Source organism: Odocoileus virginianus, chromosome 23 (genome assembly GCF_023699985.2).
Source record: "Odocoileus virginianus isolate 20LAN1187 ecotype Illinois chromosome 23, Ovbor_1.2, whole genome shotgun sequence".
NCBI classification, from domain to species: domain Eukaryota; kingdom Metazoa; phylum Chordata; class Mammalia; order Artiodactyla; family Cervidae; genus Odocoileus; species Odocoileus virginianus.
The window spans coordinates 4384116-4409975 of record NC_069696.1 but is presented as its reverse complement, the minus strand read 5'-3'; the positions used below and the strand labels follow the sequence as shown (position 1 = coordinate 4409975).

Below are 25860 nucleotides of genomic sequence, written 5' to 3'. Positions count from 1 at the left end.
AGACATATGGGTCAGTGGAATAGAATTGAGAGTTCAGAAATAAGCCTTCAGCTCTATGATCAATGGATCTTCAACAGTGGTGCCAAGACAATTCAGTTGGGGGGGCGGGGTGTGGAATACTCTTTTCAGTAAGTATTGCTGGGATGACCAGATACCCACATGCAAAAGAATGAAGTTGAACCCCTACCTCACACCATACACAAAAACTAACTCAAAATGCATCACAGACCTAAATGTAAGAGCTAAAATTTAAAAACTCTTAGAAAAAAATATGAGTCAATCTTGGACTGGGAGGATTCCATATATGCAGGGCAACCAAGCCCAAGTGCCACAACTACTGAGCCTGTACTCTAGAGGCCAGGATCTGCAACTACTGAAACCCATGTACCTAGAACCCATGCTCCACAACAAGAGAAGCCACCACATTGAGAAGCCCGCACACCACAATGAGAGAGTAACCCTGGCTTGCCACAACCACAGAAAAGCCCAAGCTCAGCAACAAAGACCCAGCACAGCCACAATATAAATAAACAAATAATTTTAAAATAAATAAATTAATTAAATCAGAATTTAGAAAAGAAAGTGAAAAAAGAACTGACACAGGGCAAGAAAATATTTGCAGATCATATACCTGACGAGAAACTGGTATGCAGAATATTTTTTAAAAAACTTTTATAACCTATAATAAAAAGACAAAACAACGCGATATTTAAATGGGCAAAAGATCTAAATAGACCTTTTTTTTCCCCCAAATAAGATACACAACAAGCACACAAAAAGCTGCTCAACAGCATTAGCCATCAGGGAAACACAAATTGAAACCATAATGAAATACTACTTCATACTCACTGGGAAGTGTCAGTTGTTCAGTCATGTCTGACTCTTTGCGACCCCACGCTCCTCTGTCCATTGGGATTCTCCAGGCAAGAATACTGGAGTGGGTTGCCATTTCCTTCTCCAGGACTCACTGGGATGCTATTATCAGAAAGACATAATAACAGTCGTTGTTAAGGATGTGGAGAAACTGGAACCACACATACTACTGGTGAGAATGTGAACCACTTTCCAAACCAGCCACTTTGAAAAACAGTCTGGCAATACTCAGAATGTCAAACATAGACCATATGACCCAGCAATTCTACTCCTAGGTATACACATCTACACAGTGAATGACTGTAAAACAATGTTATTCATAACAGCTAAAAAGTGGAGACAACTCAAATGTTCATTATCTGAAGAACAGACAAATAAAATATGGCAATATTGAGTACTATTACTCAACAGTGAAAAAGAAATGAAGCATTGATACATGCCACAACACGAATTTTGAAAACATATTAAGTGGAAGTCACAGTGGATCACTTTTGTATGATTCCATTTATATAAAATGTCCAGAATAGGGAAATCTATACAGACACAAAAGTAGATTACTGGTTGCTTAGGCTGGAGCCTTGTGGGTGGGAGGAAATGGGCATGGGGTTTCTTTTGGGGGTGATAAAAATGTTCTAAAATGGACTGTGGTGATGGGTGCACAACTCTGTGGATATACTAAAAGCTACTGTGACTGCACCCTCTAAATAGGTGAATTATATGGCTTGTCAATAAAGCAGTTATAAAGGAGTCAGTCTACCACGTTTAACTGCAGGTCTCCAGCACCATCAGCCATGACTGTAGGCATCTCCAGCATGTCTCACGCAAGGGTTTCTCAGTTACCACCCTGTAAGGGATCATATCTGAAGTCACATGCTCATTCTTAATCTAATGGTAGTTTACAGGGTTGCTATTAGGTTCATTAGGGGATGTATCTAAAAATGGTGTTTACAGAGTCAGACAAATCAATAAACTGTGCCTGATTTTTCTATCTCATTATGCAGAAAATGGTTTCCTTTATTTTTAAGGAAGGTATCTCTTTTTATGAATAGCAACTAATACAAAAAGCACCCGCCTACTTGCCAGCAGGGGAATGCATTCTGAATGAGGATACACACCCAGTTCATTCATTTATTCAACAAATATTTATCGAGCGATCACTGTGCACTGGCTGCTCTGCCAGATACCATGAAGGCAGTGATGAGCAAATTACAGAGAGGAAAAGGCTAAATAAACAAGCCTTCAGGTCGGTGTGGACACAGCTTTCAAAGGACAGCGGTCTCCCTGCCTGAGGACCTGGTGGTGTTTCTTAACTATTGAGAGGTTCAGAGAACTATCTACACGCTTTTTTTCCCTTTGAGAACTCAAGGTTGAGGTTTTCAAATTATAGAAGTATTAGAAGAAGACTAACAGCAATGGGAAAATGTTTACAATGATTCTGCCACCTGCCCCTCCCCACCCTGCCCATCCATCTAATTTCAAACCTTTTCTCCGCTCCACCTTATTTTCTTACTGCTTCAGCTCCATGTCCGGCAGAGCTTTGGCACCTTGTCCGCATGTCTCCCAGAGGACCCCCTTCAAAGTAACTCCTGAGATTCACTGAGAATTTCAGACCTGGGGCTCTGAGGCCTGGTGGCAGCCAAGACTCAGGAGGCTGTAAAGCTGAAGCCCTGCGCCAAATTGCTACTGGGCGCCTCCCTACCCACTCAGAAACCAGGACGTGGGGGACGAGAGGAGGGGAATAGAGAGCTGCCATGCTTCCCCACCCTGGCAGTATCCAGGGCTTCCAGCACCCAGCTCTGTGGAGGCAGGTCCTGCCTGGCAGGTTCAAGGGTCAGAGACATGATGTAAATAAAGCCTGGTGCAGCCTCGGTTCTCAGGAATGGCAGCTTGTGCTGTGCTGTGACCCTTACCCTGTTCTCAGGGGCTGTGAGCCCCGTAAATTTCTGGGAGTCAACTTTGTTATTCTCAGCACTTTAGGACTGGAGTTTTTTTGGGGGTTTTGTTTATAATCATAAAATGTTTATTTTACAATATGACTACAAAGTAATACGTCCTTTTATAGAATCTTTGAAACTTTCAGAAAAACAACACAAAATCAAAACAATCTATAATCTGACCACTCAGAAACCAGTTAACATTTTCATGTAGACTGTCCCATTATTTGCTCTGTGTGCACAACATGATAAATTACGCATCTTTAACATCCTACTTTGTATCCTAATGAAATTATTTGAACACTAACCATGTCATCATAAACTTCAGGGATCTTCCTAGTGGTACAGTGGATAGGAATCCGCCTGCCAATGCAGGGGACACAGGTTTGATCCCTGGTCCAGGAAGATTCCACATGCCATGGAGCAACTAAAGCCCATGAGCCACCAGGACTAAGCCCCTGTACCACGACTACTGAAGCCCACACCCTAGAGCCCACGAGCCGCAGCTACTGAGCCCGCGTGCTGCACTACAGAAGCATGTACCCCTTAAAGCCTGTGCTCTGCAACAAGAGAAGCCAGCAAGAAGCCTGGGGACCACAACGAAGAGTGGCCCCACTCACCGCAGCCAGAGAGAGCCCACACACAGAAGGAAGGCTCAGCAGAGCCAAAAATAAACAAACAAATATTTTTAAACCTATATTAAAAATAAATCTTACATAAAAGCATTTTAAATAATTAGCATTTAAAATGCTATTATCCCACAGTATGATTAGAGCATAATGATTTAACCAATCCAATACTATTAGCTATGTCCAGTTTTCACTATTAAAGATAGTACCGCCATGAACACTCTTTTTTTTTTTTTATGAACACTCTTAAAGCTAAATCCTTGCACACATTTCTGATTATTTTCCCAGGATGAATTCCTGAAATGGAACAACTACCCTCAAGCTTTTGAGACCCACTCACGAATGAACTGGGGAGGAAATATTTTTTATGTTTGTGTTTTATCTGTTTAATATTATCTCTTTTTCTACTTATAAAAGAAATATGTTCTTATCCAAAATTTTCCTTAAATGCAGAAATATGTATTAAAAAGGATTTACGCTTTCCCTGAATTCTACCATCTAGAGATAATGCTATTAATCATTTGGTGTATAGTAAGAGTACCTCATATGATGGGCTTCCCAGGTGGTGCAGTAGTAAAGAATCTGTCTGCAATGCAGGAGTCGCAGGAGACGCGGGTTCAATTCCTAAGATGGGAAGATCCTCTGGGGAAGGAAATGGCAACCCACTTCAGTAATCTTGCCTGGAGAATCCTACGGACAGAGGAGCCTGGTGGGTTACAGTCCATGAGGTCGCAAAGAATCAGACACGACTGAGCATGCACACTTCCGCGCGCGCGCACACACACACACGCACACACAACATCAAGTGGTTGGACTCAATGGATAGCCAGGTTTTAAACGTCTCCCCACCTTTTTCCTCATTTCTCAGAAGCCCAGGCTGAGTTATGAGTGAGCTCCTTCTTTGAGGGTGGCCTGTGGCCAGGGCCGTACCGTTCACATGCCCCGCACAGCCCAGGCCAGGAAGGGGCAGCAGGACAGAGCAGAGGAGACATTCCCTGGTAAACAGGCTCTGGCACCTGCCCCCGCAGCTGGGGGTGGTGGGGAGTGAGCCAAAGCCCCTAAGATGCAGCCAAGTCTGCAGTCCTCCTTGGGCACACCAGAAGCAGGTCACTGGAAAGTACCCGTCTGCACGTAACCACACGCACACAGGGTTCACAGCTCCAGGCTCACACACAGCGTCAGTACCAGGATTCTGTGCACCAAGCTCCCCACCTCCACCTGCCACCCCCACCATCCATCAACACATTTTCGTTTCTCTGCGGAAAACTTATCTGCAGATGCTTGTGAAATGTGTTTATATGTGAGAGATTAATTTGTCTCTGGAGGGGATCTCACACCTACACAGAAGAGCCCAGAGTCATAAAGAAAACCCGAATGGTGATCAGAAGAGGTCCCTTATGCTGGAAGGGTCATTACACTAGAGGGGCAGCCAGGCAAAGGCCTCGGGGCCCTCTGGCCTGTAACAGTCCAGTGGCCTGGCAGACCAGCCACACCCCAGCCCATCCTCATCTTCCAGAATTCCCTCCACGTCCTAAGCTACAGGCTCCTATGCTGCTTCCTAGTGCTAACTACTCCTGGTGGCACAGTGGTAAAGAATCCACCTGCCAATGCAGGAGACACAAGAGACGTAGGTTCAATCCCCCGGTCGGGAAGGTCCCCTGGAGGAGGAAATGGCAATCCACTCCAGTTTTCTTGCCTGGAGAATCCCATGGACAGAAGAATCCATCAGTCTAAAGTCCATGAGGTCTCAGAGTCAGACATGGTTGAGTTACTGAGCACACACAGGCACAATTCCAACTAAGAAACCCCCTTCTTTGTCTTCTAAAATCCTACCTCCTCCATGACATCTTCCTGGCCACTGGCAGGAAGTGGGAATTCCACTTGGCCATATTTTGCAGACAATCTCAACTTATCACAAGTATAAAACATCTGCTTGGCTTTATGTAATATAATATGCACTGCCGTTATTCCTTGATGTGCATGACCTATTTTCACTTGTTCATTCCTTGTAACTTCTAAGTCTGTCAATGTCAATATTCTCACGTGTTACCAAGTTTTCAGCATAACCCTTAGTATCCTGGTCAACCAAAAAGAAGCCTGTATGTAAGAGAACATCAATTCTAGAGTCACTGAGGACTTACTTACTACGTGCCAGGTGCCGTTTTTTATGTCCTTGACATGCATTAACCCATTTAGTCCTCTCAACAACCCTACCAGGAAGGGACTATTGTTACTTTTGTTTCACCTGAGAGGAAATTAGGCACAGAGGTTAACTGCCCCGCTCAAGGTCACACAGGTGGTAGAACCAGACAGTACTAGTGAGCTCACAGCCTCCAACTGCACTTTTTAACCTGTGTATGTAAACCACTTTATTTTAGAAAACTGGGATCATAAATATACTTAAAAGGTGTTAAGTGTGTTTCTTTGTTCAGAATATAAATCTGTAATATTCGCCTTTTAAGAAGTGTTTCATGTGGCGGAAGTTTTAACATTTTGATATCTATTAGTCTTCTTGGTGATTTCTGCCACTTGGTTTAATGTTTGGAAAATCTTTCCCCCTTACAGGGTCACTATCTTGTCTTCTGGGTTTGTGGTTTTTTTTTTTTTAATAATTTTAATTATTTTTGGCTGTGCTGAGTCTTCGTTGCTACACGGGCCTTTCTCTAGTTGTGGCGAGCAGGAGCTACTCTTCGTGGTGGAGCCTTCTCACTGCGGGCGCTTCTCTTGATGAAGGGTACAGGCTCAACAGTCGCAGTTCCCGGGCTCTAGAGCACGGGCTCGATAGTTGTAGGGCATGGTGGGCTTGGTTGCTCTGAGGCATGAGGGATCTTCCCAGATCAGGGCTCGAACCCATGTCTCCTGCATTGGCAGGCGGATTCTTTACCACTGAGCCACCAGGGAAGCCCTTGTCTTTTGGTTTTATTGTTTCTTTTTTTATCTTTAGCAATTTGAGCTATTTGACATTTATTTCATTAATAGTATATCTCTTTTCCTGTGGTAAGTTTGTGATACTTTCTTAACATTAAATTTGGTTCTTATTTATACTAAGACCTGTTTCAAAGTTGACTGATCTGTTTATTTAATAGATGTTATTTTGTAGGGCAAGTCTTCCCTCTTCAGTCTTTTTTTTTCTCATTGTTCTTAGCAATCATGCCTTACTATTCTGCCCAATGAACAATAGGATTATTATATCAAGTTGCTTTGGCTGGTGGACATGTGGGTGGTTTCTCCATGTACAAGTTTTCACAGGGACAAATGTTTTCATTTCTCTTGGGTGTATATCTAGGAGTGGAATTGCTGGGTCATATGGTAACTCACTTCCCTCGTAGCTCAGTTGGTAAAGAATCTGCCTGCAATGCAGATTCCTGGGTCAGGAAGATCCCCTGGAGAAGGAAATGGCAACCCACTCCAGTAGTGTTGCCTGGAGAATCCCATGGACAGAGGAGCCTGGCAGGCTACAGTCCATGGGGTTGCAAGAGTTGGACACGACTTAGCAACAAGAGAGAGAGAGAACGGTTAACTCTCCAGGGGATCTTCCTGCCCCAGGGATCAAACCTATGTCTCTTGCATCTCCTGTATTGTTCTTGCCTGGAAAATTCCAAGGACAGAGGAGCCTGGTAGGCTACATGTAGTCCATGGGATCTCAAAGAGCCAGACACGACTGAGCAACTGAACACACATGGTAACTCTATGTTTAGCTTTTTGAAGAACTGCCAAGCAGCCCAAAGTGCTCCCACCATTTCACATCCCTGCCAGCAATGAGAGTTCCAGTTTCTGCACTTCCTCATCAACAGCTGGTATCTCAATCTTTTTTATTGCAGTCATTCTAGTGGGTGTGACGTGGTGTCTCATTGATTTGCAATGATAACTAATGATGACTATGTCAGCATCAAGTGTTTATCAACTGTTTGTGCAGCTTTTTAAGAAAATGGCCATGTTCAATTGGGTTTTTTCTCTCATCTATTGGGTTAGAAGAGTTCTTTATATATTCTGGATATTAACCCTTTGTCAGATATATGGTTTATAAATATTTTCTCCCATTCTATTCTCTTTTCATTTCCCTGATGGTGTCATTTGAAACACAAAAGTGTTTTTTTTTTACTTTTTAATGATTCATCTATTACTTAGGCCACGCAGCAAGGCAAATGGAATCTAAGTTCCCTGACCAGGGATCAAATCCATTCCCCCCTGCAGTGGAATCGCAGAGTCCTAACTCCTGGACTACCAGCGAATTCTCAAAAGTTTTTAATTTCAACAAAATCCAATTAATTTTTGTTATCATTTATGCTTTTGGTGTCATATCTTAAAAAACACTGTCTAACCCAAGGTCACAAAGATTTACTTCTATATTTTCTTCAAAGTGCTTTATAGTTTCAACTCTTTAATGGAGGTCTATATCCTATTTTGAGTTAATTTTTTTTATGATGTGAGACCAGGGCCCAACTTTAGCCATTTGCATAAAACTATTCCATTGAGATGTGCTCTAAGCATAAAGCACACACTGAATTCTAGAGACTTAGAATTAGTAACATGCTTGAAGGAATCGAGTTGAAGATTCAAAGGCGAGAGGAAGAACAGAGACTACCAAAATAACCTGGAAAGATTAACAAATTGACAAAACAGCTTCTGGAAATGGTGGGAAAAGCACAAAAAGCTCAACCCTGACTCCCTCCAACAATGATAGCAATTATCATTGGTATTAATATCTCCAGTGTTATTCCAAGGGCACTGCAATCATTTTACACGTATTTTCCCTTTTCATCGGCACATAGCCCAGTGACGTGAGGACCATCATTTGTCTCCATCAGGGAACTCAGCTTGTCCACGGTCACCAAGCCAGCGAGCAGGAAAGCCAGGCTTAGACACCACTCAGTTCAAAGTTCACATTTTTATTCGCTACAGATTTGAGGGGGGCTTCCTTGGTGGCTCAGTGGTAAAGAATCCGCCTGCCAATGCAGGAGACACAGGTTTGATCCCTGGGTCGGGAAGATCCCCTGGAGTATAGGAAAGGGCAACCCACTCCAGTATTCTTGCCTGGGAAATCCCATGAACAGAGGAGCATGGTAGGCTACAGTCCATGGGGTCGCAATAGAGTCAGACACGACTAAGCAACTTTCACTTCTCTTCATAGATTCTTGCAAGAATGCAACAAGAATGCAAACAAGAAAAGCATTTTCCTACAGCCTGACCTAAATTTTAGACAGTTGGAGGGATGAGCAGAGCTGAGAATGGAGGAGGGCTCTCTCTGCCCAAAACTGACAGCTTATGTCATAGACCACACCTGTGGTTAGCTGCTTTGCTCTGAAAGCTCTCCTGTTACATTGAGGCCCAGACCCCGCCCCCCACCCCTGGCCTTCAGAGGCAGCTCCCACGAAGTCTGGCAGCGCGAGCAGCCCAGCTGCACGATAAGACAAGACAAGAGGAGCGACCGGGGAGAGAAGCCAGCCTGGTGACGCCCCACAGCTCCCTCAGTGACGTCCGTCCGCTGCAGACACCATCCCCCTAGGGGCTCAGGGCTCAGCCAGGAGGCCTCTGTTTAGGACCAGCTCCTCAGAGCTCCAATAGCACTGCCCTTCCAGAGACTTCTGCAATCGGAGGTGCCCGAGCCTCTGGCCAAGGCAGCAGACCAGCCAGCCTTCGGCCCTGGGCTGGAAGAGAGCAGGGGCCCCGCATCAGGAGGCTCAGCACTCCGGCTGGCCGACGTGTACAACATGTATGAGGCAGGCGCTGTGAACGTGCAGGGCTATTTCTGCCCCAGCAGATTGCTGTCAGCAGGCAGGAGGTGAGGGGTGAGGCTGCAGGGAGTTGTGAAATCTAGACACAATCCTGCTGGGACCTTGCTGAGGGCTGGGGGCCCTTCACCCTGCAGGACCTAAAGCTGGCTCCGCTGTGGGTTCAGAGAAGCCGTGGGAAGAAGAGGCGCTCCCATGACCCTGACATCCAGACAGGAGCCAGAGCGCCAGGACCACCACACGACCCTCACAACCCGGATCGCGGTACACCATTCGCCACCTGCTTGGAAGTGGTACTGCCCGTGGATACCCTGCTAAAGCGTAAGGATGTCACTTTGCCAAGGAAAATCTTCTCACGGCTCCCCAGGGCTCTCAGGATAAAGTCTAAGCTCCTTACGGGCCCTGCCCCATCTGCCCCACCCCCAACCCAGCAGCCTCACCTCCCACCTTCGGGCCACCTCCGAGGACCCTTCAGTCCTGGGCTGACCCTCTGCTGCCTCTCTGAAAGCAGACTGCTTAGTAATCCTGGTTTGTCTAATTTAGCAGCTCAGTGACCAGGGGTTCAGTTACTGAACCTCAGATTCACAGGTTTTTATGAGGATAAAGTGAGTTAATGTATAGAAAGTGTCTGGCACAGCACTTCGCATGAAAAAACCGCTGTGAGGATATATGCTATTGTTACTATGATCACGTGCACTCTTAGTCACTCAGCCGTGTTCAACCCTATTGTGATCCCGTGGACTGTAGCCCACCAGGGCTATCCATGGGATTCTGTCCATGGGATTCTCCAGGCAAGAATCCTGGAGTGGGTAGCCGTTCTTTCCTCCATGAGATCTTGCCAACCCAGGGACTGGATTCCCATCTCCCTGCAGGCGGGTTCTTTACCAGCTGAGCCACCAGGGAAGCTCAGTTATTACAATTATTTGCATTCAAATAGGCTTACTTTGTGACTTCCCTGGTGGCTCAGAGGGTAAAGCATCTGCCTACAATGCGGGAGACCCGGGTTCAATCCCTGGGTCGGGAAGATCCCCTGGAGAAGGAAATGGCAACCCACTCCAGTACTCTGGCCTGGAAAATCCCATGGACAGAGGAACTTGGTAGGCTATAGTCCATGGAGTCGTAAAGAGTCGGACATGACTGAGTGACTTCACTTTCACTTTTCAGGTTTACTTTTTACATGATCACATTCACTGATATGTTATGACCTCTGGATTTCACATTATATAAACAAAGGTTTTCCTCAGTCTGAGATTAGAAAAATATCCAGCGGGCTTGACATTTAAAGGAGTCTGTGGGAGAGTGAGAAAGTTGGCTTAAAACTCAACATTCAGAAAACTAAGATCATGGCATCCGGTCCCATCACTTCAAGGCAAATAGATGGGGAAACAATGGAAATGGTGACAGGCTTTATTTTCTTGGGCTCCAACATCACTGCAGATGGAGACTGCAGCCATGAAATTAAAAGATGCTTGCTCCTTCGAAGAAAAGCTATGACCAACCTGAAAGTGAAAAGTATTAGTCACTCAGTTGTGTCCGCTCTTTGTGACCCCATGGACTGTAGGCCACCAGGCTCCTCTGTCCATGGAATTCTCCAGACAAGAATACTGGAGTGGGTTGCCATTTCCTTCTCCAGGGGATCTTCCCAAGCCAGGGATCGAACACGGCTTTCCCACACTGCAGACAGACTCTTTACCCACTGAGCCACCAGGGAAGCCCTAGACAGCATATTAAAAAGCAGAGACATTACGTTGCCAACAAAGGTCCATTTAGTCAAAGCTGTGGTTTTCCCAGTCGTCATGTATGGATGTGAGAGTCGGGCTAGAAAGAAAGCTGAGCACTGAAGAATTGATGCTTTTGACCTATGGTATTGGAGAAGACTCTTGAGAGTCCCTTGGACTGCAAGGAGATCCAGCCAGTCCATCCTGAAGGAAATCAGTTCTGAATATTCATTGTAAGGACTGATGCTGAAGCTGAAACTCCAATACTTTGGCCACATGATGTGAAGAACTGACTCATTTGAAAAGCCCCTGAAGCTGGGAAAGATTGAAGGTGGGAAGAGAAGGGGACAACAGAGAATGAGATGGTTGGATGGCATCACTGACTTGATGGACATAAGTTTGAGTAAGCTCTGGGAGTTGGTGATGAACAGGGAAGCCTGGCGTGCTGCAATCCATGAGGTTGTAAAGAGTTGGACACGACTGAACGACTGAACTGAACTGAACTGTGGGGAGTCCATTGCCGTACGGATCACCCCTCTCCAGCCCTCCCTCACTGTGCTCCTTCTAAGTTAATTCAAGATGTTTTTAAAGGGGAGGCTTGCCTGTGTCTATTGTGTGCAAGGGCCAGGGAAGGAAGAACGCATGGCCCTTTGGGAAATGGATGACAAGTAGCTATTGTTTCCTGTCTGAAGCCATGGGGCCGAGGCAGGTCACCCTGCTTCATAAACTACAATGAGTCCTCTACACACGAACCTTCAGGCTGTGAACTTTCAAACATGCAAATGTGCGTTCACACGTCCAATCACAGAAGTTAGTTCACGTGTCTGGTGTACCTTTCAACATACTGTCCTGTATGATCAAAAGCGTTTATTTTTGTGTTTGTTTTTTATGTAGTCTTTGTGTGAGAAGTATTATAAACCTATTACAGGACAGCCGCCTGTGTTAGCTGGGTATCTAGGATCACTTTTTTGAACTTAACAAACACGCTCTTGGAGGAGATCAGGCGTGTTCAGGGTGTTGTGGCCATGGAACACTCTTGGAATGGGACTCGTTCCTATGTCAGGAACTTACTGTAAACAGCTTTGTTTGTCCGTAAGTTGTTGAGCCTGAAGGAGTTCACGGTCCAATGAGAGAACAGACCAGTCAGCAGACTGAAGGTATCATCAAAGGCCTCTGGGGGGGTGGGGGCCAACATCCTTGCTGGGAGGAGGTTTAGTGGGTGGTGGTGAGTCGGGGTACAGAGAACATTCTCAACGCAGGGACAGAAAGTGCCATCCTGATTCCACAAACACTTGCCAGCGTCTCCTGCCACCTCTGCCCACGGGCCCCAGGGCGCAGCGCTGGAAGGAGGTAGAGAGGTGGAGAGCAGCCAGAGGCCAGGGCAGGGAGCTGGACCAAGGCAGCAAACCCAGCTTCTCTCCCAGTTCCAGGACTAAACTAGTCAGATGGTCTCTAGGAAGTGACTTCACTGCTCTGCGTTCATTGCCCATCCTTACAACACAGCCTCAGCTTGTGTCCTGAGGCAGCTGTGCAAATTCTATTCGATCACACATGTGCAAACATTCTGCCCTGTACAAGGTAAATATTTGATGCCCTTGGGCACTTTCTGCTGCTAATTGGCGACTGGAGTTGTTTCTGCCTGGGGGCCGTGTAAGGGTTCAGCCTGGCTGCTTTCCCTAGAGCTCAGGTCTGAAGCGGGGGCAGCACCACAGGGACCCAGACCCCCATGTGTACACCCGCTCCTGTGTCCTGAGCCTCCACTCCTGGTTCTCCCAGTCTTGCTGTTGACCCACATTAGGGCTCTCCTCCGGCACCTTTAACCGGACAGAGCTCCTTCCCCCACAGGAAGGGCCCAGGCTCCGCCCCCGACAGGTTTTAGCAGCAGGACTGTCTTTGGCGCAGGGCTCTCTCCTTCCCTGTCTGTTCTACTGTCTGCTCAAATTAAGGGTGAAAGGGTACGAGCCTAAGGGTGAAAGGTCATGAGCCTCTTCCACCCAGATCTCAACTCCTCTCCACACCACTAGAGCCCTGTGAGCAGCGTCCTCCAGTGGGCAGCAGTGGTTTCTTCAGCCCTGGAGAGTCTGGAGGCCTGAAGACCTCTGCCAAGGGCAGCCCCCAGCCCCCGCCCCCACAGTCCAGGGCAGAGGCCTCTTTAGGGGAAGGGCGCTTGGGGGAGCATCTGTAAAACCTGAGTTCTGGTTTCAGCGTTGGCGAGTCGTGTGACCTTGGACAGCCCCCCCTGGCCTCTCTGGTCCTCAGTTTCTTCGTTAGAAAGACAAGAGGGTGGGGGGGGGGGCATAGGGCTGAAACAGATGCCCTGTTGGCAGACAGAAGTGTGCATCTTTTGAGGCCTTAATGTGAGGCCAGCACTTCCCTCAGAAGCATCTCTTGCCATGTCCACCCCTGAAGGCGTGTGTGCTTGCGTTCTTTGCTGCTCCCCGGTCCAGGCACTTGGGAAGGGAGCCTGGGGCCTCCAGCCTCGTGGGCACCATTAGAGAAGAGAACACATCCCTAGCCACCAACAGGAAGGGTTAAATACAGAACCAAATCTGGTCAGGTTAGCTGGCCTCTGGAGCCCAACCTTAACCCGAGATGCTGTGAAGAGTCACTGGGCTTCCCAAGGCTGGTGGTCCTCCCAGAGAAAGAAATCCCTCAGCCTTTTCCCTGCACTTGCGAGCAGGCTGGGCATGGCAGCCCACTCTAGTACTCTTGCCTGGAGAATCCCATGGACAGAGGAGCCTGGTGGGCTACAGTCCATAGGGTCGCAAAGAGCTGGACACGACTGAGGTGACTTAGCAAGCATGCAGGCGAGCAGGCTGGGCTGGCTTCAAGGGGCTGCTCAGAAGGGCCCCCCCTTGAAAAAAAAAAAAAAGAGAAAGGCCCTGTGCTTGGCTGAAGGCCATTGCCATCTTGAAATTCTTACTACATTTTGTACCAGGGGTCCCTCGGGGTTACATGAACACCACTTAAACAGTCCACTAGCCTCTACCCCTAGGAAGCTGTTTCCCAAGGCAGGGCTCTGTGACCCCCCCAGACGAAGGACATTCTGGAGGACTCTTCTCGTCTTTCATGATCCAACCGCGACGGCCTTTAAGTCCACAAGAGCTCCTCCAGGCTCCCCAGAGGGGTGGTCCCCTGCTTTCCCTCTTTGTTCCTCTCTCCCACGTGGCACCCACCCCCCTCTGTAACCCGGCCCAGGCTCCCCACCTCCAGGCCACGCCCTCTGTACTCTGACTTCCTCAAAACAGAGAGATGCTCGATACACTTGTTGACTGAGGAAAGCAAACAGAGCTATCTTCTCAGGACAGGGCACAGGGCACTGCACACAGTGGGCGCTCAATCAGTGTTGCTGACTCACACGCTGAGCAGGCTGGGGCACCCCACTCCATGGCCATGCCCATCCTCAACCAGGGCATCACACAAATCAGACCGTCATTCTCTCCCCTTCCAACCTGGTGAGGATGGGTAACCCTAGGGCGGCAGAGCTGATATATGGGGTTTCCTCGTGCAGAGTTGGAAGACTTACTCCCTCCCCATACCTGGGGTCCCAGTTCCTAAATGCCCTGCAGGAAGGAGTGTTAAGAACCCCCAACACTGGAGCTTCCCCGGTGTCCAGCCAGTGGCTAAGACTCCCAGTGCCGCAGCCCTGGGTTCCATCCCCGGTCAGGGAACTAGATCCCGCATGCTGCAACGAAGGTCAAAGATCCTGAGTGCTGCAACTAAGACCCAACACAGCCAAATAAATAAATAAAAATAAATGTTAAGGTAAGAACCCCCAACATTTGCAAAGCCCTTTAAAGCTTGCAACCTGCTTTCATTAACTTTTTCCTCAAACTGTCCTTTGGTGGTTTAGATGCTAAGTCATGTCCAACTCTTGTGACCCCACGGACTGTAGCCTGCCAGGCTCCTCTGTCCATGGGATTCTCCAGGCAATACTGAAGTGGGTTGCCATTTCTTTCTCCAGGGGATCTTCCCAATCCAGGGATCAAACCCACCTTTCCTGCACTTCAGGTGTTTCTTTACCAACTGAGCCACCAGGGAAGCCCAAACTGTCCTTTAAGTCAAGTTCAGTTCAGCTCAATTCAGTCGCTCAGTCACATCTGACTCTTTGCAACCCCACGAACCGCAGGATGCCAGGCCTCCCTGCCCATCACCCACTCCCAGAGTCCACCCAAACCCATGTCCATTGAGTTGGTGTTGCCATCCAACCATCTCATCCTCTTTCGTCCCCTTCTCCTCCCGCCCGCAATCTTTCCCAGCATCAGGATCATTTCCAATGACTCAGCTCTTCGCATCAGGCGGCCAAAGTATTGGAGTTTCAGCTTCAACATCAGTCCTTCAAATGAACACCCAGGACTGATATCCTTTAGGATGGACTGGTTGGATCTCCTTGCAGTCCAAGGGAATCTCAAGAGTCTTCTCCAACACCACAGTTCAAAAGCATCGATTCTTCGGCGCTCAGCTTTCTTTATAGTCCAACTCTCACATCCATACATGACCACTGGAAAAATTATAGCCTTGACTAGATGAACCTTTGTTGGCAAAGTAATGTCTCTGCTTTTTAATATGCTGTCTAGGTTTGTCATAACTTTCCTTCCAAGGAGTAAGTCATGACAAACACTCAAATACCAACTGTGAGGTTGTTGTTCTAACATTTTTCTCTTTTATTGAATGTGTTCCTTGAGGAAGAACTTGGAAATACAGACAGAACCCAAAGAATAAGGATATCTCAATCTGAGCGCCCAGAAATGATGCTGTTAACATTTCAGTCCGAATCTCATGAGGTTCATCTCCACACATGAAATATACCTTTCAAAACAGGATGACACTGTCACTGCTTTGTCGTCTTATTACTCCCAGTTGTATAGGAGGCTAACAGAGGCCACTGGTCCCGCAGATGCTGGGGGCAATGCTGGAGCCTGACTCTGGTGTCCTGACTCTGAGGCCGGTGTCCTTATCTCTGAACCCAGCTGCTCCTCAGACTCCAAAGGGGCAGGAGGGACTGATGGTCCTAGGAACGGAGCCCCAGCGAAGAAGGGTTTGCTCTGACCGGGCTTCGGGGAAAAGACCCTGAAACCGCCCCGGTGTCCCACAGCCGCTCAGAGCCCCCACCTCCACACATCTGGACTTTGCCAGGCAGTAAACAGCTTCAGGGATACGGGGTCAGCTGTCAGGTGGGGCCCAGAGTGAGCAGGTGCCCGGTGGCAGGCACTGGCCCCAGAGGGCAGTTGGAGATCTGTTTGGTGGCCTCGGAGGGCTCGTCGTCTCTTTGTATTTTTAGAAAAAGTGAGGGCACAGCAGTGACCCAGCAACCGCCTCACTGTCTGCACATGGAAAGGGGCTTAAAGCCTGGGTTCCGGCTGGTGGTTAAGGGCAGGGCCAATCGCCCACCTGCCTTTCCTCCCTCCTTCCTTCCATTCTCCCTCCCTTCCTCAGCACACACTGCTGGCCAGATACTCAGCTGGGCACTAGAGGCAAGATTTACTCAGGGCTCTGGTCTTCCACTGCGGTCCACGGGGCCACAGAGTCGGACACGACTGAAGCGGCTTAGCACACACACGCACTGGCCTTCCACGAAGGTGGTAAAAGAACAAGAGCTGACCAGAGGCTTACAGAACTTCCCAATGCACGTTCAATCCCTGGTCAGGGAAACAAGATCCCACATACTGTGGAGTGACTCAGCCTGAGTGCCACAACTAAAGAGCCTGCAAGCCGCAGCTGAGACCCAAGGCAGCCAATAAATATTAAAAAAAAAAAAAAAAAAAAAAAAAGAGCATGGTTTCCTCATCGGCAGTAAGTCTTTGTAAAAATAAATAAATAACGTTAACAGCAGGAACTCTGGCATCAGACAGTTCTTATTGTTGATCAGTCGCTAAGTTCTGTCTGAATCTTTGCGACCCCATGGTCTGCAGTACACCAGGCCCCTCTATGCTTCACTTTCTCCCGGAATTTGTTCAAACTCATGTCCATTGAGTCGGCAATGCTATCCAACCATCTCATCTCCTGTAACCCTCTTCTCCTCCTGCTCTCAATCTTTTCCAGCATCAGGGTCTTTTCCGATGAGTCAGCACTTTGCATCAGGTGGCCAAAGTACTGGAGCTTCAGCTTCAGCATCAGTCCTTCCAATGAATATTCAGGGTTGATTTCCTCTAGGATTCACTAGTTTGATCTCCTTGCTGTCCAAGGGACTCTCAAGAGTCTTCTCCAGCACCAGAGTTCTTCAGTGTTCAGGTTTCCTTAGGGTCCAACTCTCATATCCATACATGACTACTGGAAAAACCGTAGCTTTGACTATACAGACCTTTGTCGGCAAAATGATATCTCAGCTTTTTAATATGCTGTGTAGCTTCGTCATAGCTTTCCTTCCAAGAAGCCAGCATCTTTTAATTTTGTGGCTGCAGTCACCAACTGCAGTGATTTGGGAGCCCAAGAAAATAAAATCTGTCACTGCTTCCACTTTTTCCAGACAGACCAGGGTTCAAACCTCAACTCCCCTGTCTCTAGCTGTGTGACCTCAGGCAAGTTGCTTAATTTCTCTAAACCTGCATGTCCCCTCTTAAGGTCTATGAGAAGGAATTGAGATAACACATAAGCATGCTTAGAATAGGGCCTGGAATGTGATAAGAGCTGGAGAAATGCAGTTATGGAAAGAGAGGCTGAACATGTGAAGTGTTCTGGAGCTCGGGCAGTCCCGCATGGGCAGTGACCCCAATGGGTCATTCCCGAGGAGCCCGGGGGGCTGGGTGAGGACGAGCCTGGGGATTCCATGGCCCTTTAGCCGAGAGTCTGACCGAGTTCAGCAGCGGCTCACTCTTTTAATCACACACTAGCTCCTCACAACAAAGGAGCTGAAGGGCTGGCATCCTCTCGTTTTGCCAAAGAGGAGGCTGGGAAGCAGAGGGTCTCGCAAGCTGCCTGAGGTCACCGGGGGAAGAGACGGCAGCCCTGGCTCCAAGTGCAGAACCGCCCATCCCCTGACCTTCATCTCTTTCAGACGCTGGCCCACGACACCAGAGCCTCTGCTCAGGCTGCAGGAGCTGGGGCCGGGAGCAGTGATCCTAAGGAGGGAAGATGGCTCAGCTCTGCTGGGCCTGGGGGAGAGCTGATGATTCCTGGGGCTGGGGCAGTTAGGCGCTGGGCCCAAGGGGGCATTTGACTCAGAGATGGCTGATTTTTTTTTTTTTTTTACTTTTTGGCCACACTCTGCAGCCTCTAAGGGATCTCCGTTTCCCTGACCACTGATGTAACCCTTGCTCCCTGCAGTGGAAGCATAGAGTCTTAACGGTGGACCACCAGAGAGGCCCCAGGGCTGGCTGACCTTGAGGGCCGTGTGCACTGGCTTTGATTCATGGGCACCCAGTGCCCACTCTCTGGGTCTCACCCGCCTGGAGTGGCAGCTGGGCTACAGCAGTGAGAACAATAGCATCTCCTGCCCTGCGCCTGCCTGTCCAGGGCCGGCACCAGGCACAGTTCACCCCAGAGACAGTGGACACACACACACACACAGAGGCTGTGAAGTCATACCAGGGCCACGTCAGGAGTGGACACGCCCGTGGAAGATGACCACCTCCTGTCCCCGCAGAGAGCTCCATGCGGGAGGTCCCGGGAGCGCTGCTCGGTGGTCCTGCCTCCTCAGCCCCTTCTGAATGAACACAGGGGTGACAGAGCCCTCATTCTGTCATTCAGTGTGCTGGGCTAGGCGCCGATTTCTGGGACACAGCAGTTAGCAAGACAGATAAGTCCTTGTTCCCGTGAAGTTTATCTACTGGGGTGGGACTAAAAGGCCCTGCTATCTCCCTTTCTGCTTCCCCCTTTAGGCACTTGATTCTCTGTTAAACCTTGTCATGTTAGGGGATGCAGGGAGCAGGGGTATATGGGAGAGGCGGGGATCTCTGGACATGCCAGGGAACTGAGGACATGTTGGCAGGCTCTGCTTATGGCTGGGTGGGGTGGGAAATTCACCACCTTCCCTTTTCCCATCTCCGTGTCAGATATGATCTCCCGATGAGGTCTGCTCCCCTGGATGGCGGCCAGGGACTGTCGGCACAGCCCTCGCGGCTTCTAACTGCCTGAGGTTCCAAGGAAATAATTCTCAAGTGCTGCAAACGTATCATCCAGTGGGAAGGTACAAAATTAAGGTGCACCAGCGTGTGGAATGTTGATATTTTGCTTTATGACTTTTTAAAATTGGAGGATAGCAGCTTTACAATATTGTGTTGGTTTCTGCTGTACAACATGAATTAGCCATATTGAAGCCACGTGAAGCCCATATATATATACAGGTGGTTTATAATGGCTTCCCAGGTGGTGCTAGTGGTGAAGAGTCCACCGGCCAATGCAGGAGATACAAGAGGCGTGGGTTCGACCCCTGGGTTGGGAAGATTCCTCTGGAGAAGGAAATGGCAACCCACTCCAGGGTTCTTGCCTGGAGAATCCCATGGACAGAGGAGCCTGGTGGGCTACAGTCCCTGGGGTCAAAGAGTCGGACACCACTGAGGGACTGAGCACACACACTCACACATATATATGTATGTAAATATATCTCCCCTCCCTCCTGAGCCTTCATCCCCCTTCCCATCACTCTAGGTGAAGTAAGTCAGAAAGAGAAAAACAAATACTGTATATTAATGCACATATATGGAATCTACAAAACGGTACTGATGAACCTACTTGCTTTATGATTAATCGTTCTGAGAGTTGTTTTCACTTACCGGTGTGTTGTCTCCCATCTGGACCCAGGTTCCACCACAAAATCTAAGGTTCTACAAAACCAAGAAAGGTTCTGTAAATGTTTGAGTGAAGACATGAAGACAGTCTGAGGGTGATCAGGTCAGGCTTTATAAACAGGGTGGGCAGCACCTGGCACTGGGAACTGGGGTTGGTTGTCTGTGCTGCCAGCTGGAGCCAGACGCAGGGTTGGGTTTACTCCCTGTTCCGTGAGAAGAGCTGGGAAGATTCCCTCTGCATCCTTCAGACTAGGGTACACCTCTGAGGGGTTTCCAGGGACTAAAGACTATAATGGGCTTCCCAGGTGGCTCAGTGGTAAAGAACCCGTCTGCCAATGCAGGAGACGCAAGTGACGTGGGTTCAAACCCTAAATCTGGAAGATCCCCTGGAGGAGGGCATGACAACCCACTCCAGTATTCTAGCCTGGAAAATTCCATGAACAGAGGACCTGGTGGGCTACAGTCCATGCAGTTGCAAAGAGACAGGACTGAGCGACCGAGCATGCATGCCAAGACTGTAGTGGTTAAGGACACAGGCTCTAGAGCCTGTCTGGGTTCAAATCCCAACTCTTAAGATCAACAGCTGGGTGATCCAGGGCAAAAAGGACTGAACTGTTCTAAGCCTCACCCATCTCGTCTGTAAAATGGGTGTTGTTAAAAGAATTCAGGGACAGTCAATGGAAGGAAGGGTCTAGCACAGAGCTTAGACGGTGGCAGGCATGTGAAGCGCCAGCTTCAGCGTGGTAGCATGGAGTAGATGGACGGCACTCACACTTTAGCCGTGTCGGAATCCCCTGGAGGCTTGTGAAAACACAGATGGCTGGGTTCCAGCCTGCATCTCTGACTCAGAAGGTCTAGGGTGGTGTCTGAGAATCCGCGTTTCCAACAAGTGCCCAGGTGCTCCTGCTTCAGGGACCACACTTTTAGAACCACAGGTGTGTAACAGAAAAGAGAATTCAGGTATAGGGTTCTGAGCTAGGACTGTCCCTTATTATCTGGTGACTTTGCGCAACTAATCTCTGAGCCTCAATATCTTCACGTGTAAAACGAGTCTGTTAATACCCACTTCACAAGAATTCCCTGGCAGTCCAGTGATTAGAACTCTGGGTTTTCATTGCCAAGGGCCCAAATCCAGTCCCTGGTCAAGGAACTAAGATCCTGCAAGTCACTTAGTGTGGCCAAAAAAAAGAAAAACCCACTTCATGGGGGTCATGCCCGGTGTACGGCATTTTCAGTATTCGGTTATCATTGTTTAAATTCTGGCCAGCATGTTGGTCCTAGAAGGATGGGGCAGGGTCACCATGAGCAGAGGTGGGTCAGGCGGGCTTGGGGAATGCTGCCAAGAACACCAAAGCCGGGAGCAAAGTGCCGGTCTCGAAGCCCCAGAGCAACGTGCTTATTCTGAAAGAACTCCTGCAGAATTTCTTTGGAAGTTTCTGTCTGGCAAATCCACATAGAACCCTGGCGGGGTGGGGGAGTAATTTGGCTGCACTGGGTCTGAGTTGCGGCACGTGAGATCTAGTCCCCCGGCCAAGGATCGAACCCTGGCCCCCTGCTTTGGGAACTCCGAGCCATACCCACTGAAGCGCTAGGAAGTCCCTCTAACCCTTTTTTGTCAGAAAGTCAGCTAACCTCAGCGGGATCAGCCGCCCTCCGGCCCGGCCGCGCGGTGCGCTGCCGCCCCCTGGCGGACGAGGAGGCGCTGCACACCCTCCCGGGGCGGCCTCTGAGCGGCCCGAGCCCGGAGCGCCGGCAGCAAGGCCAGCGGGCACCTGGGGGAGGGCTGGCGCCTCGCAAGGCTGCGCCCCCGGCCTGCGAGAGACTTCTGGACCAGTTGGGTGTTATTACGGGAACAGTCCGCGGACACCCCACCCGCGGTGGATTACAGACTGTTGACTTTTAAGGGCGAGACCCACTGTGCTTGGCACAGCAAGGCAGCAGGCTGAGTGCCGGCCCCAGACGCAGGCCTCGGGGCTCCAGGCCTGTGCGGGCTTTGGCCTGAAGGCCAGTGGCAGCGGCCAGCCTGAGTCATTGGTTCCCTGAGGCCAGGAGAAAGGGCTGCCCCTGGGCCAGGGGCTTCAGTTTGATATTCACTGTCCAAGCACCACACCCCTCACCCAGCAGTTCTTGGGTCTGCAACCCCAGCTTCAGAGATCCCTTCTTTTTTTGCCTTTTCTGGAAAAATTCCTTGAAGTAAATCCTTCATATAAAAAAGATCAATGCTGTCATCATTTATTGTGCATTTAATGTGGGCAAGCCACTGAGCCGGGCACCCAGGAACATGGAAGATGCATTCCCCCCAGGAAAGCAAGCACTGGAGGGGCCTCCTGGAGAAGAGGGTCTAAGAAGGGAGGGCTGACCTGGGGGTGGGGTTGGGGGGTGGGCAAGGGAAGAAAAGCCTTCAGTCCTGGAGGGAGTAGGGCTGGCGGAAGGGTGGGGTGTATTCAGGCTCAGTGAGTCATGTGGTGTGGCCCAGGAGGGAGGGTGAGTCTCGGCCCCTCCCGGGAGGGAGGGCTGGAGAGGGAGGTGGGAGCCAGCCAGGCAGGGGGTGGGGTGGGGGAGTCAGGTCTGCACAGTAGGGAACACCGGGTAGGTGGGCTTGTCTGAGAACCTCCCGCCCTGAAAGAGGTTTCTGATGGGATGGGCGTGTGTGAGTGTTAAGTGTTCTGACTCTTGGCGACCCTAGCGACCTCATGGACCGTAGCCCGCCAGGCTCCTCTGTCCATGGGCTTTGGCACAGATACTGGAGCGGGTTGCCAAGCCCTCCTCCAGGGGATCGTCCCCACCCAGGGATCGAACCCACGTCTCTTACATCTCCTGCATTGGCAGGTGGGTTCTTTACCCCTAGTGCCACCTGGGAAGCCCCCCTTGGGTGCGGAACCATTACAAAGATGGGTGTGAGGGGCTGCTGAGATGACAAAAGGGAATCTTTAAGTGTGGGCGGGGCCTGGCCAAGTCAAAACCCAGCACTCAGATGCCTCTCCGCCCACAGGTGGGAGTGTGGGCCTGTGTGGGAAGGACTTCCCTCTCCTCTCCTTGCTCTAAGGCTTCAGTCTTCAAAGCACATTCACCCAGGTTATCTCATTGATCTTTTGGATAGCCCTCTGAGCTAACCAGGGCCTATTTTTCCCATTTTACACATGGAGAAGCTGGGGCCTGGGTGAGACAGAATTATAAGTTCTGCTTTATACTAATTATTGGCCTCCTGGGGTCCATACTTCTTTTTCTGAAAATAATGTATTTACTTTTGGTTGTGCTGGGTCTCCAGTTACATTCAGCAAGGGGCTACTCTTTGTTGTGGTGAGCGGACTTTTTCATTGCGGTGGCTTCTCTTGTTATGGAGCACAGGCTCTAGGCACACAGGCTTCAAGAGTTGTGGTCCACGGGCTTCAGTTGCTCCAAAGCAGATGGAATCTTCCAGATTTGGGATGGAAACTTCCAGATTTGGGATGGAACCCATGTCCCCTGGGTTGGCAGGCAGATTCTTATCCACTGGACCACCAGGGAAGTCTTGCATACTGTGTTTTAATTTGGCTGTTGTTGTTTTATGACAGCTGAAACACTCAGAGGGGTCAAAACCCAAAACATCCAGATGAAAGTTTTGTCAACCCTATTCTCCCAGCTGCCCGTGTCACCTCTTAGCAGTGTGAACTCTAGCCTTTTGATTATGGGTGTTGGGCCCTTTCTGCAGGGGCTCAGGACACAGCCGTGCTGTGACCAGGGGAGCCCAAGGCAAGTGTCGCCCCTGGAGGGGTATTATACCTCCCCTGAGTAAGCGTACATTCGGTCTTCTTTCATCTGAAGCCACATGAGTCTATCTTTAGATCCTAAACTCCTTGGAGGCTGGGAGTCTATCTTCTGGGAGGTTGAAGTGTAGGAGTTACAATTACAGGCTCTGGCAAATAGAGAACTGGCATTAAACCTGTGTTGCCAAACCTTGAACAAGTTACCTAGGTTCTCGGAGACCCTCCGTTTCTTTCAACTACAATAATCACAGGTTCAATCCCTGGGTGGGGAAGATACCCTGGAGAAGGAAATGGCAACCCACTCCAGTATTCTTGTCTGGAGAATCCCATGGACAAAGGAGCCTGGCAGGCTATAGTCCATGGGGTCGCAGAGTCAGACACGACTGAGCAACTGACAGACTAACCAACCTAAGGGTGCCCTGACCAACTGCATTGGACTGTGTGAGGACTGGGTAAGATGACTCATGTCCTGTGTTAGCTGAGTCAGGCACAAGGTCTGTAATCTGTAAGAGGAAACTGTTGTCATCCCCAGTTCCGGGGCCTACTGTGCATGCCCACAGTAGGACAGACCCGAGCACCTTTTCACACTTAACCCTGACAGAGGCTGAGGGCTCACAGGTGATAGGGTCTACATGGGGGCTCATTGTTAAGATGGCTCATTATGTTGACCTTGCAAACAAAGAATAAATCACAGTGATCCTTGAGACTGACCAAATTGCCCAAATGGCAGACTGTTATCTTGCTGGCGCCTATCTTCTCAAAGCTGTGAGACCACGATTCCAGACCTCCGGCTACATGACCATCCCTTTGGAGAATTGTTCATTGGCGGGGTATAAGAAGGACTCTGTCAGAAAGGGAGGACGCTGGTTCTCCTTAAAAGTCAGTCACCCTCTCTTTTCCCTCTAATAATTTTCCCTTTTCTTGCATGACTGCCTGGATTGCTCTTTTTTTTCCTGCACTCGCCTTACAGCACCTCATTAAAGGTGAGCTGGCATAGTAGGTCACCCCAATCCACACACCTGAAGGAATCATTCTTCCTGGGATAGGATCCGCCTTTCCCTTTTTTGAAACCAGCTTGGCTCTTTGCCATCTCCTGCCAGGTGGCTTTTCTGGGTAGTCAGGCATCTTGAGGCCAACACAGGGCCATCAGGCCACGGCTCCTCTGGGCCTGTTGTGTCTGATGCCCCGTGTTATAGCTGATCCCCAGGGAAACTGCCATGTGGCTTTTCTCAGGGTCGACTGACTCAATGGAGGGTCGTCCCTGCCCTGGAGCTGCCTAGGGTGAGTGACTCAGGGCCTCTGACCCTGACCTGGTGCCCAGCCACCTGAACTCTGCCTCTTGGAGGGAAATCCCCGGCCCCTGAGACTCCACTCAGAGAAGGGACTTCCCCGCACCTAGACCGCCCTGGCTTGGAAGGGACACAAGAAATCATCTATCCTGTACACTGTGCATTATTATTTTATCAAGGCTTTATGGACAGTTCAGTTCAGTCACTCAGTTGTGTCCGACTCTGCGACCCCATGGACTGTAGCCTGCCAGGCTCCTCTGTCCATGGGATTCTCTAGGCAAGAATACTGGAGTAGGTTGCCATTTCCTTCTCCAGGGGATCTTCCCAATCCAGGAATCGAACCCAGGTCTCCTGCATTGCAGGCAAATTGTTTACTGAGCTACGAGGGAAGCCCACCCAGGTGCTGGGTCAATAAGCAACTGCAAAACTGTATTTACTTTTCTGCTCAAAAAGGCATTCCTTTCCTATCCAACCCAAGTTTCCTCAAGAAACAAAAATACAGGCCAGCAAGGATTAAGGGATAAATAACCGTCTGGAGGAACAATGGAGCAGTCCACGGCTTCAAGGGTTGGAACCCACACCAGCCTGGGGAGCTGGACTTGGCGAGCGGGCTGGGGACAGGGCAGTCTGAAACGGACCGAGGGCAGGGCGAGGAAGAGTGCGCGCCCGGCTATGCCCGGCGGCGGCGGCGGCGGCGTGGGGCACCCGCGACCCGGGGCGGGGTCTAACCACCCCCGCTCTCCACACCCACGTGCCCTTGCCGCCGAGAACGCCCGGCCCCCACTTCGTGTCCGCAGAACCGGCCTGGGTGCTCAGACGCCGCGGTGGGCAGGCTGGGGGCTGCGCATCTCTAAGGAGGACCCCGGGGTCTGGGGGGCCTATCCTGGAGGAACAGTGAGGGCGCGAGGGCGGAGGTGAGGGGGGCTGAGACAGACGCTGAGGGGCAGGGATCCCTGTGATACAGACCTCAGATGCGGAAAACGAGACTCGGAGAACTCTTTCCGCCTCACTCGGACGCCTCCCGAATGATTTACCGCCCCCACCCCCGGTTGTGGGTGTGGAAACTGAGGCCCAAAGTGGGAGGTCCAGAGCCGGGGCGGGGGGGCCGCGGAGCGCCTAGGCCCCGGCCCCCGCTCAGAGGAGCCAGACAAATACAGGGGCCACGGGCAGCCTGCGCCCACCGCGCCGCTCCTCAGACTCCTAGGCGCAGAAG

The 25860-nt window shown here is 49.9% G+C and overlaps 1 protein-coding gene and 2 long non-coding RNA genes across 4 annotated transcripts in view; 1 reads left to right on the top strand and 2 right to left on the bottom strand.

The window, feature by feature from the left end:
• LOC110130299 (uncharacterized) overlaps positions 1-25845 on the bottom strand; it is a 139744-nt gene extending 113899 nt beyond the window's left edge. Inside the window, exons 1-3 of the long non-coding RNA XR_002311804.2 lie at positions 25614-25845; positions 19598-19648; positions 3978-4126 (exon numbers count right to left, since the gene is read on the bottom strand). This is a non-coding gene — a long non-coding RNA (uncharacterized lncRNA). The remainder of the gene's footprint in view (positions 1-3977; positions 4127-19597; positions 19649-25613) is intronic.
• NINJ2 (ninjurin 2) overlaps positions 1-25860 on the top strand; it is a 73843-nt gene that overhangs the window by 44516 nt on the left and 3467 nt on the right. The window lies entirely within an intron of this gene.
• On the bottom strand, positions 1359-3952 carry LOC139030551 (uncharacterized). Its single transcript, XR_011482895.1, has 2 exons — positions 2355-3952; positions 1359-1717 (listed from the first exon to the last, which is right to left on the bottom strand). It is a non-coding gene; the product is annotated as an uncharacterized lncRNA (long non-coding RNA).